This window comes from Panthera pardus, unplaced genomic scaffold, assembly GCF_024362965.1.
Source record: "Panthera pardus isolate Hobbes unplaced genomic scaffold, ASM2436296v1 HiC_scaffold_24, whole genome shotgun sequence".
Classification (NCBI taxonomy): domain Eukaryota; kingdom Metazoa; phylum Chordata; class Mammalia; order Carnivora; family Felidae; genus Panthera; species Panthera pardus.
Genome location: NW_026526810.1, coordinates 35,198,215 through 35,209,807, shown reverse-complemented (window position 1 = coordinate 35,209,807; position 11,593 = coordinate 35,198,215). Strand labels below are relative to the sequence as shown.

The following is an 11,593-nucleotide window of genomic DNA, read 5'->3' as shown; positions in this document are numbered from 1 at the left end:
TCTCAGCCAAGTGAGCCACCCAGGCTCCCCTATTCTTGACTCTTCTGACTTGGGACATGCTCCCAGTTTTTTGCTACTGAGTCATTCTAGTATTGTAGACTTATCTTATTTCCCTAGAATAGGAGTTCCTCAATACAGCCTGGAAATAAGCAAAACTATTCCATCCTGGACATTTTCCCTCTAGCCCTCCTCGAGGACTTAGTCACAAATTCGTTTACTCTAGCCCATCCTAGGGGAAACTGTTGGTCCACGCCGCATCAGTGTCTCTGCCTGTTTCCTAGTCTTCCTGGAGAGCTTGGAAGTATAGTATGCCTGCGCACACGCACAAACTCACCTTTGACACTTCGGAGCTTTTTCCTTCATATGTGGTTTATTATCCAGCCTAAAGACCAATGCAGGAGTAAGCGATTTTGTGAGGAAATGGGGGTGAACTGGGGTGAGGTTGCCTCCATGACACAGTGCTGCCTGCGGTTGTTATGAAGCAGTGCCCGTGGAGGTAGGTGTTCCCAACTGCATGCACTGGTGGGCCCTCCTCACTTCCCTTCTAGTCTCTTCTGAAGTCTCGGGCCTCCCTTCCTAGTTTCTTGTTGGGCCATCCACCCTGCTGCTACATCCCACAATACCCCTCATCCTCTGGAAAGTCTCTCTCCCCCAATCTGTTCTGGCCCACTGCTCCTTACCCTTCTTTTCATCAGTGACTTCCTGGAAGGCCTTCAGCCCTATACAGCATGTATTCTCACTCCCTCATTGGCTCTGCCTTTGTTCCTGTATGATGGGTCTCACTACCACTGGTGCATTTTGCCAGCCATCATGGGTCAAAACTTCTTCAGAACACAAAAGAATGGCAGGAAGCAGGACATGGTGGAGTATAAGGCGGTTGTTGAAGGACACACGCGACCCAAGGGCCAGTAGAGGGCTGTTTGACATGGACCAGCCCCTGCTGTAAGGTGCACGGATGTTCATTGGCAGGAGGGCCCGCCTTTTGATTTGCAAGCAAGGTGTGATAAAATGCGTACATCTTCACAGTGTAGTGTCATGGACTGTAGTTGTTAAGGAAGCACTTCAGGGACAAATAGTGTTATAATGAAGCAACTCTGTTAGGCCATGTTCAACCGGCATGGGTGTGAAACTCAGAACCCTCCCGGCACTTAGGATAGGGTTTTCCCAAATGCTGTCTCCCGACTAACTGCATCATTATTAACTGGGTTGCTTTTAAAGGAAGAGACTTAGTGTATCTGGCTCTCATGGAGCAAGGCCTAGGCATTTGAAAGAGTAGCCTAGTGAGTCCAAGTTTGAGAGCCTCTGCTTAATGGGAGGCTCACCTCCTTTTAGAGAAATGCCCAATGCTTAGAAAGCCTCCCGACCACACACTGGTTCTCTGCTTGATCTCATCTGCAATTCTGAGAATATTCATCTCCCTGGAGATTTCATCTCCAGAGGGTATTGTTTCCATCTTTGTAACATTCTATAAATGGAATAATTCTATATTTAATTTCAGATTGGGTGAGAATGTTTCTTCCTGAAGATATGAATGGGCCTATCATGCAAATGGGAAAAATTCCCAATAGATTATATTTAGGACATTTTATAACTGTAGAACCTCCTTCCTCCAAGGGACAATATTAGCTGCTCCTAAATGGACCTAGACTATTAATTAATTACTTAATTAAATTTTTATTTATTTATTTTGAGAGAGAGAGTTTGAGCAGGGAAGGGGCAGAGAGGGGGAGAATCCCACCAAGCAGACTCCACACTCAGCGCAGAGCCTGACATGGGGCTCAATCTCACAAACCCTGAAATCATGACCTGAGCTGAAATCAAGAGTTGGATGCTCAACCCATTGAGCCACTCAGTCACCTTGGACCTAGACTTTTTCAATCTTTAAAAACAAGCAAACAAAACCTTTGAAACTACAGGCTTTCAATTTTCATTTGAATGGAAGTTAGAGAGATTTGGAGCCTTCTTAATGCTAATGTTCTGTGATGATGTTAATTCCATGAGCTTTGTTGTAAATATTCCAGTTCAATGAATTCTAAGCTCTCATGAGCTTTTTCAGGGAAAGAAGGTATTTCTCACCAAATATATTCTTCCACACACTAATGCTAGAACTAGAATGATCTCCATTTTGTAGTCCTTAAAGAGTCATTAATTCAGGCAACAGTCATCAGTAAAGGAAACCACTTGATAAAAACCTGATGGGAACTTTACAATGTTGGGATCAGGATGGTAGGCCCTGACCCCACTGGGCAATTTCAGCTTCACTGATATGTGGACAAGCTGACATTATGTGCCCCTGGATATAATGCAGTAAGAGACACACAGCACCAGCTATGAAGTATGCTTCTCCAAAAGTTAAACCGGAGCCTAATTTAGTTGACAGAAACAACTTCCAAGAGACATCTTCCCAGTTTACAAGAAATAGGGGAGAGAGGACCAAGTTAAATAATGCTGCAAGGGAGCAACAGATAGATCTGGAGTATAGAATAAATATTCCACAGGATAGTTGAGCAGTTTTCTTGAAGTCAGTACCATAGAAAACATAATGGTGGGCAACTCTAGAAAACTCTACATGAAAAGAAACACAAGAAAAAAATCTGATGTTTGGCATTTTTAAGTTGATTAGGGAAATCTGAATATAGAGTGAGCACAAGATGATACCATGGAATTATTATTAATTTTATTAGGTGTGATAATGCTAATGTGCTTATATAAGAAAACATCTATATGATTTAAAGAGCAGATAGAATGTTTTTAGTGGATGGGGTGAAATGACATGATGTCCGAGATTTGTTCTAAAATATGCATACACAAAAAGGGGAGCCTGGGTGGCTGGTTGGTTAAGCATCTGACTCTTGATTTCAGCTCAGGTTATGATCTCATGGTTGGGGAATTCAAGCCCCATGTAGGGCTATATGCTGACAGCCTGGAGCCTGCTTTCTCTACCTCTCGCTCTGGCCCTCCCTTGCTCATGCTTGCACTCTCTCCGTCTCTCTCAAAATGAATAAATAAAATAAAAAAATAAAAGATGCATACACAAAAGATAGAGGAAGTAAGTGGTAATGTATAGAGATTGTTGAAATTGGGTGATGGGGATACATTGGGTTCGTTGTACGATTCTCTCTACTTTTGCCACATGTTTTAGTATTTTCATAATTGCATATTAAAATTAAAAAAAATCTACCTACAAAGAATAACCAAGAAAGCAAACAATAGAATAGCGTGTCACCCTTTATGGAAAAAAGTGAACACACGTTTGTGCTTGTATGGACATAGAATATCTTGGAAGGATACCCAAGAAACTGGCAAAAGTGATTGCCTCTGGAGAGAGGAACTGGGTGACCGGGGACAGGGATGGAAAGGAGACTACTCAAATAATTTTTTGAAAAGAGGTTAGAGACATTACATAAGGAGAACAATTGGTTCTGCGAACTTGGCCCTTGTACGTTTGGTTTTATTCCTCCTAATGCCCTGGTCATCTACCGGTTGTAAACTGGGCATTTACAGTTTGTGGGCCATATTGAACTGAAAAAGTTTATGTAAATGACAGAGAAATTTCTTTAATAAACATGTATTCAGTGCCTGCTGCTATGGGTGCTAGGTCTTAGAGAACAAAAAGATGAGTCACTTGTCATCAAAATGATGGGGCTTAACACCAATTCACTAATGCCTTTTTATTCTTGGCATATATAGAAGGAACCTCAGGGTGGCCCTTCTCTTATTTTGACAGTCTTCTTTCTGACTCATTAAGAAATCTATTTAGCTGTGCCAAGTTCTAAGGATAATGAAGAAAGATTTTCGTCAGCTAGTAGTGTAACCGAAACCCAGTGAACGTAGAAAGTTGATATGTTGGGGACTCTGTACTTAGGTGCTATCGTAATAAGGGTCATTAAACAAAAGTTAGAATGTCGTGGAGTGGAATTAGAAAGTTAAGTGATATTAAAATACCACTTTATCCCACTGATTACATAAAGAATCTCATTTTTTCCATAGTAGCCTTGGTGGTTCTGAGCTACATATGAATACATTAAAAAAGATAAAAACCCTTTAATTTCATAGGAGACCATTGGTTTTGCAAATAATCTTTCTGATGTTAGGGAGGATGTTGGTCCCTTATTTCTATTTTATCTTTGGATAAAAAAAATTGAGATAGTTGATTTGGTGCTGGGGTGGTTGTTTTGTTTTAATTTTATTCAAATTGCATTGGGGGAAATATTTAAAGGATAGTGTTAAGTGCTGATGCATTACAAATCATCTGAGTGAATATTTCCTTCTTTTTCCATCTCTTCCAGTTCTCTCCCAACTTACTTACCTTTTACACGTCTCTGTACCATGCCAACTTTACTACAGTTTTTGCAAATGTGGTTCTGATTATACTGAAAAAAGTCTGAGTGTAGCAATATAAAAATAGAATAACGTGATAATGCCAAAAGTCTGACAAATGTCAATGGAATCACCTTTTGAGGCAACGTGAGGACAATCAGACTTCCTAACCTGGAGAAGATAGATCCAGGAGATGGAGCAGGAAGAAAAAGTGAAGATTTGAATAAAATATTCAAAATAGGGAGACAAGTAATGTATGAGCCAGTCCATCAGAACTCCTGCTTTGTACTTGACCTTAAAGGTTTAAGTGGGTACTAGATGATACCAAGTTGACATCCTAAGACAGCTGCTTTGGGCTACTCTGGGCCACAGGAACATGGGACTACAGGACCACAGCTATTCCTCTGTATCAAGGACTGGTCCTGTCAGGAAGAAACATCTGTGTGTGTGTGTGTGTGTGTGTGTGTGTGTGTATTCTAAATCTCTGGAACTTTCCTCTGGTCACTTTCCTCAGGGAGAAAGACCATTCAAGATCTCTTATGAACAATATCAGTTTGAATATCTGGTGTGTCCTCTCTCATCTTTCCATCTCTCCTGAAAGGCAAGGGTTGTACTTTATTCAGGTGGATTCTGCCCACCTGGGAAGAAGAGTGTTTTGGTCATAATGGGTCCTGGCACTCATTTAATAAATATTTGTTAGTTTGATTTAAAGAAATAGGCAAGTAACAATTGTGCTGGATATATTTATCTTTCTTTAAATGTTTATTTATTTGTTTTTGAGAGTGATAGAGAGAGAGAGAGGGAAAATGAGTGGGGAAGTGCAGAAAAGAGAGGGAGACAGAATTCCAAGCAGGCTCTGCACTGCCAGCACAGAGCCCCATGTGGGGCTCGGCCTCATGAACAGTGAGATCATGACCTGAGCAGAAATCAAGAGTCAGACACTTAAGTAACTGAGCCACCCAGGGGCCCCCATATTTATCTTTGATGTAGACACAGAGTCATCACTTATCTCTCTAAAGTTACATTAAAATTATCTAATTTCTATGTACATTCACTATATTGCAGTTCACTTTTAATTCTGTCATAAAAAAAACAATGACTTGGACAAAATTTAATCATCTTATTTGTTTAGAATTTATTTCATTTGAGGTAGATTTCGTATGATATTTCCTACATGATAATGAATATGTTATTTTTATTTTTTTAATTTGTTAAAGTAAACTTTGCACCCAATGCGGGGCTTCAACTCACCACCCCGAGATCAAGAGTCACATGCTCTGCCAACTGAGCCAGCCAGGTGCCCCGGTATATTATTTTTCAAGATTTTTTTAATGTTTATTCATTTGTGAGAAAGAGAGAGGAAGGGGGAGGGGCAAAGAGAGAGTGAGACATAGAATCCAAAGCAGGCTCCAGGCTCTGAGCTGTCAGCACAGAGCCCATGTGGGACTCAAACCCACAAACCTTGAGATCACCACCTAAGCCAAAGTCGGACACTTAACCCACTGACCACCCCGGTGCCCCATCAATATATTATTTTTAAATTAAAGTTGGTCTGATACCTAAACAAAGTATTTTCACAAGAGAAGCAATTGGCTATGATCACAGATTAAAACAAACATTTTTTTTAAATTGTAGTCTTTCTATAGTATCTTTGCATTGTAGAACGTTTCATGAAAACATATTTACATAACATTAAAAAAACCCCACATGACCAGAGACTTAAAAGTTACATGTATAATTTAAACAGTTTTGATGATCCACAATAAAAATACTATAAAAATATTGTTAACCACTGTGTAACCCCAAACATGTTTTCTCCAGTCTATGAGCAAGCAAGCAAAAGAGAAACAACCTGCCTCACATTTTATTTAAATATGAATTATTTTATTTAAATATGAATTCCAATTTAGCATAATAAATATTCTTCTAGGTAGCGTGTTTCTTCAGGGGCATTTAAAGAACATTCCATAGTGTGTTCTATATACCATAGGAAAAGAAAAATCATCATCAAGTATGTCCTGTGATGGGTAGAATAATAACAATAGTTTCCTGAGTCTATGTAAGCAATTTTCTCTTAAAAAAAACAAAAAAGAAAAGAAAGAAATCTGAATCTGCATCTATCACTCCATCCCAAACATTGAGGAATGAGGTGGGGCCCCATAAAACTAAAACATTAATTCTTGCAAAGTGTCAATCATCTGCCTTTGAAATAAAATGAAAGTAACTTATTGACTATATGCTGTATTGAAACTCAGGTAATATTCCCTCTATGATTATCGGGTAATATTCTCTCCTAGAACTTATAACAAGAAAAGAGATGGAGAGATTTCTATAAACCTAAAGAGGTTAAATGAAAATAGAAGCCTGAGCATCTTGTTTTCATTTCTGGTTTTGAGTAACAGGCAATTTTTAGAAAATGTGGTTCCCACATCTACCTTGCTCCTGAGAACGGATACAACAATTTTGAAAAAGGGGAAAATGTCATGAACTGTTGACGTGTATGTCAAGGATGCCCTAGAAGATATCTTCACATAGCACCAATTATGACCTTATAAACAAAAGTGGGAAGCAATATTTACCGAACTTTCTTCTGGCCCTTCAGTATGACACAGTTGGGTTTGCTCAGGTATACACACACGCAGACAGGTTGTCAGGAGGTTAAGGCGAATAGTACAATGACAGGAGGGGAGTAATGTCGTAGCATTTGGCTCTAACACCAAGCAATGTCTTATTTGGTATTTACAGCTCTAGCTTGCGGAAAAAATGGATCGTAGTTCCAGATGCATTTCTAAGTCACTTGGAAGCTATCTCTTTGATTTACTTCCCCAAATGCTGTACTCTTTATTCACAGAAAATGAGTACGTTTTCAGTTTCTAATTATCTGCTTGGCAGGAAGTGAGACAATATGAAGCCTTGGTAAATTGTGTCGATGGGATGAGTTTTATCTCCGGTCCTAGATACTCTAAGAAAACTGCCAGCACGTTTCCCTCTGCTGGGTGGAGACAAAGTCCAAGCAGGCAAACTTGTTAAAAGAAGTTTTTGTTTGGTCTCTACTGAACTATGATCACTGTGACTAGTACAGAGGGAGACTACTAGTAGCTGACTCTAAATTTAGAAATAAGTATATTTTCAGGTCTAGGGCAGGAATCTTAATTTCAAAGCACTCACCATAAGTTACTGGTAAAATCAATTTTACTTCTCTTGGGGAACCTGTTGAAACACATAATGCTAGGCAATAGAATGGTTAGAGTTGTTTTTTTCTAAAGAAATAGCAAATGGCTTTGAGGTCATAGAGAGGTTAGAGAAAATATAAAAATAAGTGAAGAGTGCAAAAGTCAGTTGGTTAGAAGTCAGGACTAAAGCAAAGAATTCTAGGACTGATGTTCTTTCTCACTGGGGAAAGGGGTTTGATTGATCTCGGAGAGCCACAGAATAGGACTAATTGGATTAATAATGAGATATTCAGATACCTGCATCCCACTGCTTGAAACATCTTAGGATTTGGCTGTTATTTTGAAGAGTGAGATTACTGAATTAAACCAGGGTTATAATTCTACAAACCCTTACCATCCTAGGATTATGCTGATGGTCTAACAGCAGAGAGGAATTTTTAAACATCTTAGGAACTAGCCAAGTAGACAGTGAACAAACATGCTATTATCATGAAATAAATATTTATCGAGCACCCACTATGTGCCAGACCCGCGTTTAGGCACAGAGATGCAGGTAAGATCCTTGCTCTGATGGAGCTTACCTTCTAAGATTAAACAGCATTTCATTGGCAGGCAGAGGAGGAGCACAGGGAGACTTTAAGGGTGAATTAAGTCATGGAAAAAAATTTAAGTCTAGATTGGGGGAACAAAACTGATCTTAAGATGTATGATGGGAAGCCAGTGGGCCCTATGAACCAAGGACTAAGGTAAAAGAGAAAATTACTTTAGTTGCAACCAATTTTTCTCTCAGTTTTGATGAGCTTCTTATGTAAACCTGGCATTTGAACTATAAAACCCCCAGTTGCTCTTTGTCAGTGAATCAAGGGACAATTTAAGTGGCATTAATTCAATGAGCTTATTACTAATCTCTCATGGGAATAATTTACTTTTCAATAAACATTTACTTTTTAACCATCCCCTGAGGTGATTTGCCATCACCACAAGTTACTCTGTTAGACTGGTGACTGTTTAAAAAGGTGTGAACAGGGGGTACCTGGGTGGCTCAGTCGGTTAAGCGTCCGACTTCGCCTCAGGTCATGATGTCACGGTTTGTGGGTTCGAAGGAACCCTGAGTCAGGCTCTGTGTTGACAGCTCAGAGCCTGGAGCTTGCTTCAGATTCTGTTTCCATCTTTCTCTGCCCCTTGCCTACTCACATTCTGTCTCTCTCTCTCTTAAATATAAATAAAACATTAAAAAAAATTTAAAGAAAGGTATGAACAGAAACATTTTGCCTGTGTAATTAGCAAGTCTCTGTCCTGTAACTTCTAGGACTTTCTCAAGTTGCCAATTCATTGGTTCTGATTGTGCTTTGTGATGTTAAAGTTTGTTCCCCGTAAGTTACAAAGCTGTACTCTGATAATACATCATAAATGTATTATGTATTACTCTCTGTGGCCATAATAAAATCAAGTTCATCAGCCCAGACAAGAACATGCCATTGTTCTTACAGAATGTCCAGCCTTATCCAACGTCCCAATAGACTTCTACAAGATAGTTTCAGTTTACAAAATCAACCCACTCTCCAGTTCATAGCAACGGCAGTTTCATGCTCTGAAAAAACACTTAAAAGTTGCCATAGTTTCATTTATGAGTAACTGGAGAGATTTGCTACTTATTTCTTTGGAAGAGGGGTCTATCCTACTCATTTTGTGTTGGGCTGGGAAAAAATGCAAGGTATATTAAAAAAAATTTTTTTTTAACTATAAAAGTAATGTGTTCCTGACAGAAAAATCAGAAACTAGAGAACTAAGCAGGAATAGAGAAATCACCCACACTTCCACCAATCACTGAGGGATCTAGTTAACCTCTGTCCAGTGTTTATCTGTTCAGTTTATTCTACCTCTCTCCATTTATCGTAATTTAAGAAAATGAGATTTTATGGTACACAGTATTTTCTGATTTGTCTCCTTGTCCCCTTAATAACCTTCCCGTTGTTTCATGTCATCCTACGTTTCCTAATGACTGTGTGAATGTAACAGGTATATAATTGCCCTTACTCAAAGGCATAGCAGGCAGGAGAACATTTTTTCTTATGAATTTAAGAGAGTGCTCCCCGCCCCTCTTCCCCCCGTCCCGAGAGCCTTTCTCAAAAACCCTAAGTGACCTCTGACCACCAATTTGTGTCGCGTGTGCAACACGTGCAGAAAGGGACAGCCAGCTGCCGGCTCCGGTCAGCAGCGCCGCAGCAGGACCCCAGAGCGCGCCACTGGACTCTCGTGGGAACCACGCCCCTGGCTCCAGGGTGGCCAGTGGTCCGCGGGAAGCGCTCTGCCGTCCCAGGGGCCCCATTCCATAGGCGCCGCTTCCCCTCCTCTCCTATCTCCCTCACAGCGGAGCCCGAGTTCGGAAAGCCAGGGTCATTCTGCGACCCCTTCTCCCCACGGCAACTCGGCCGGCACGTTGCCTCCCCACGCGGATCCTCCCAGCACCAAGCCGCCCGGCAGAGACCCAGGAGGTGACCGTGCCGGCCCAGCCCGGGTGCCGCACGGCGCCGCTGCTGGACCGGAGCCGCGCGGGGGACGCGCCGTCCCCGAGTGATGACGCGCTTCCTGCCCTCCCGGCGCTCGCGGGCCGTGCGCTCGCGCTCGCCCTCGGCTCTTGTTCCGCGCCCGGAGCCAGCGGCGGCGGCAGCGGCTGAAGCGGCTGCGGGAGCGGAGCGGTCGCCGGGCGCGCGGGGGGACGCCGGCTGCACTCCGGGGCAGGCGCTCTGCAATGAGACAGTAAATGCATCCCCCGGTAAGGCGCACGGCTCACTCGGGTTTTCCTCTTCCTCCAGCTGCATGCACGTTGCATGAATTTCTCGTGTCTTTTCCCTCCCCTCTACAGAAGGAAAATGTGGGTGGTTTTTTCCTCCCTTTTGCATCTCGTGAGTGATGCCAATGCAGAAAAAAACCCGCAAAGCTCTCAGATTTGATGTCCTAGGAGGGCTTTCTGCAAAAAAAATAAAAATAAAATAAAATTTATGCACCTGTCTATTGCACATGTATGTTTTCACTGCACTCGACCTGGGCGCAGCGGTTTGCAAACAGGCTGGCAGCCGGCGCCTGAGAACGGATTCCTGGCCGCGGGCAGCCAGTCCCCTCCGGGGCTCCCGCTGGGTTTCCGGTAACTGGGCTTTGAAAAGCGGCCCCGCCTGCATGGAGTGTCCCCTCGGCCCCGGCCGGGCCCCCGCGCCAGGAGAGTTGGCGCGGGCGGAGCGGCTTCATTCCAGCACTGGCCGCCCGGACTCCAGCGCCACTTTGCAAACAAGTCTCCGGTCGAGGCTGGAGGCAAAGACAGCCCGCCGGTGCGGAGCTCCTCCAGTCCCAGATTCTCAGACCTGCCTATTCCACGACTCCCCTTGGCAATCTCGCCACCAGCAAAACTGCTGGCCGCTGAGGGACCTGGGCAGCGCCCGCCCGAGAGCGAGGACAGGATTTGGATTTGCTGCCGCTGGCCTCGCACTGGACTAGCGGCGCCCTCTCCTCCCTCGGCCCCGCAAGCTGCAATCTCGCGCCCACTGGGAGCCGGGGGTCCCGGGGACTGGCAATTCGGGATTCCCTGAGGGGACCGAGGAACGACGTTCGAGGGCGCCATATTTTCAGTGGGTCTCGGCTGCGGAGGGAGGGGGCGTACGGTTTCTGGGGCCCGGGGGATAGCGCGGCGCCCCCGCAGGAGAGGCAGGAGGGGTTCTGGCCGGGAAAGTTTGCGCGCCGAGACAGGAGCGGAGGCGGCCGCGTAGGGAGCGCACGGAGGTTGTTCCCGCAGGGGCGCGCGGGCTGCGACGCGTCGCCAGGCCGGCCCGGCCCGGGTGTAGGGCCCAGAGCCGCCGTCAGGGGCTGCGCGTCCGGCTCACCTCCGCTCGCTGTCCCGCCGAGACGCGGCTTGCAGGCTCCGAGGCGCAGGGAACACGCCCCTCTCCCCAGCCGCCGCGGCTGCCCGGGCGCTCCGCCGGAGCCGTGCGCTTGGCGGCGTCCCCCGGCCGGGCGCCCGGTGCAGAGCGTGCTCCCGGCGCCCGGCTTCGCTTGGGCGCTGCGCGCGGCGCGGGACCTCGCTCCCTGAGGGAGAGGAGGCGAGCCGG

At 44.3% G+C, this 11,593-nt stretch overlaps 1 protein-coding gene across 1 annotated transcript in view; it reads left to right on the top strand.

Moving 5' to 3' along the window:
- The first annotated feature begins 10,111 nt into the window (after positions 1-10,111).
- TLN2 (talin 2) overlaps positions 10,112-11,593 on the top strand; it is a 438,961-nt gene continuing 437,479 nt past the window's right edge. The window contains exon 1 of the mRNA XM_019441905.2: positions 10,112-10,269. The gene's annotated coding sequence lies outside the window, so the exon portion shown is untranslated. The remainder of the gene's footprint in view (positions 10,270-11,593) is intronic.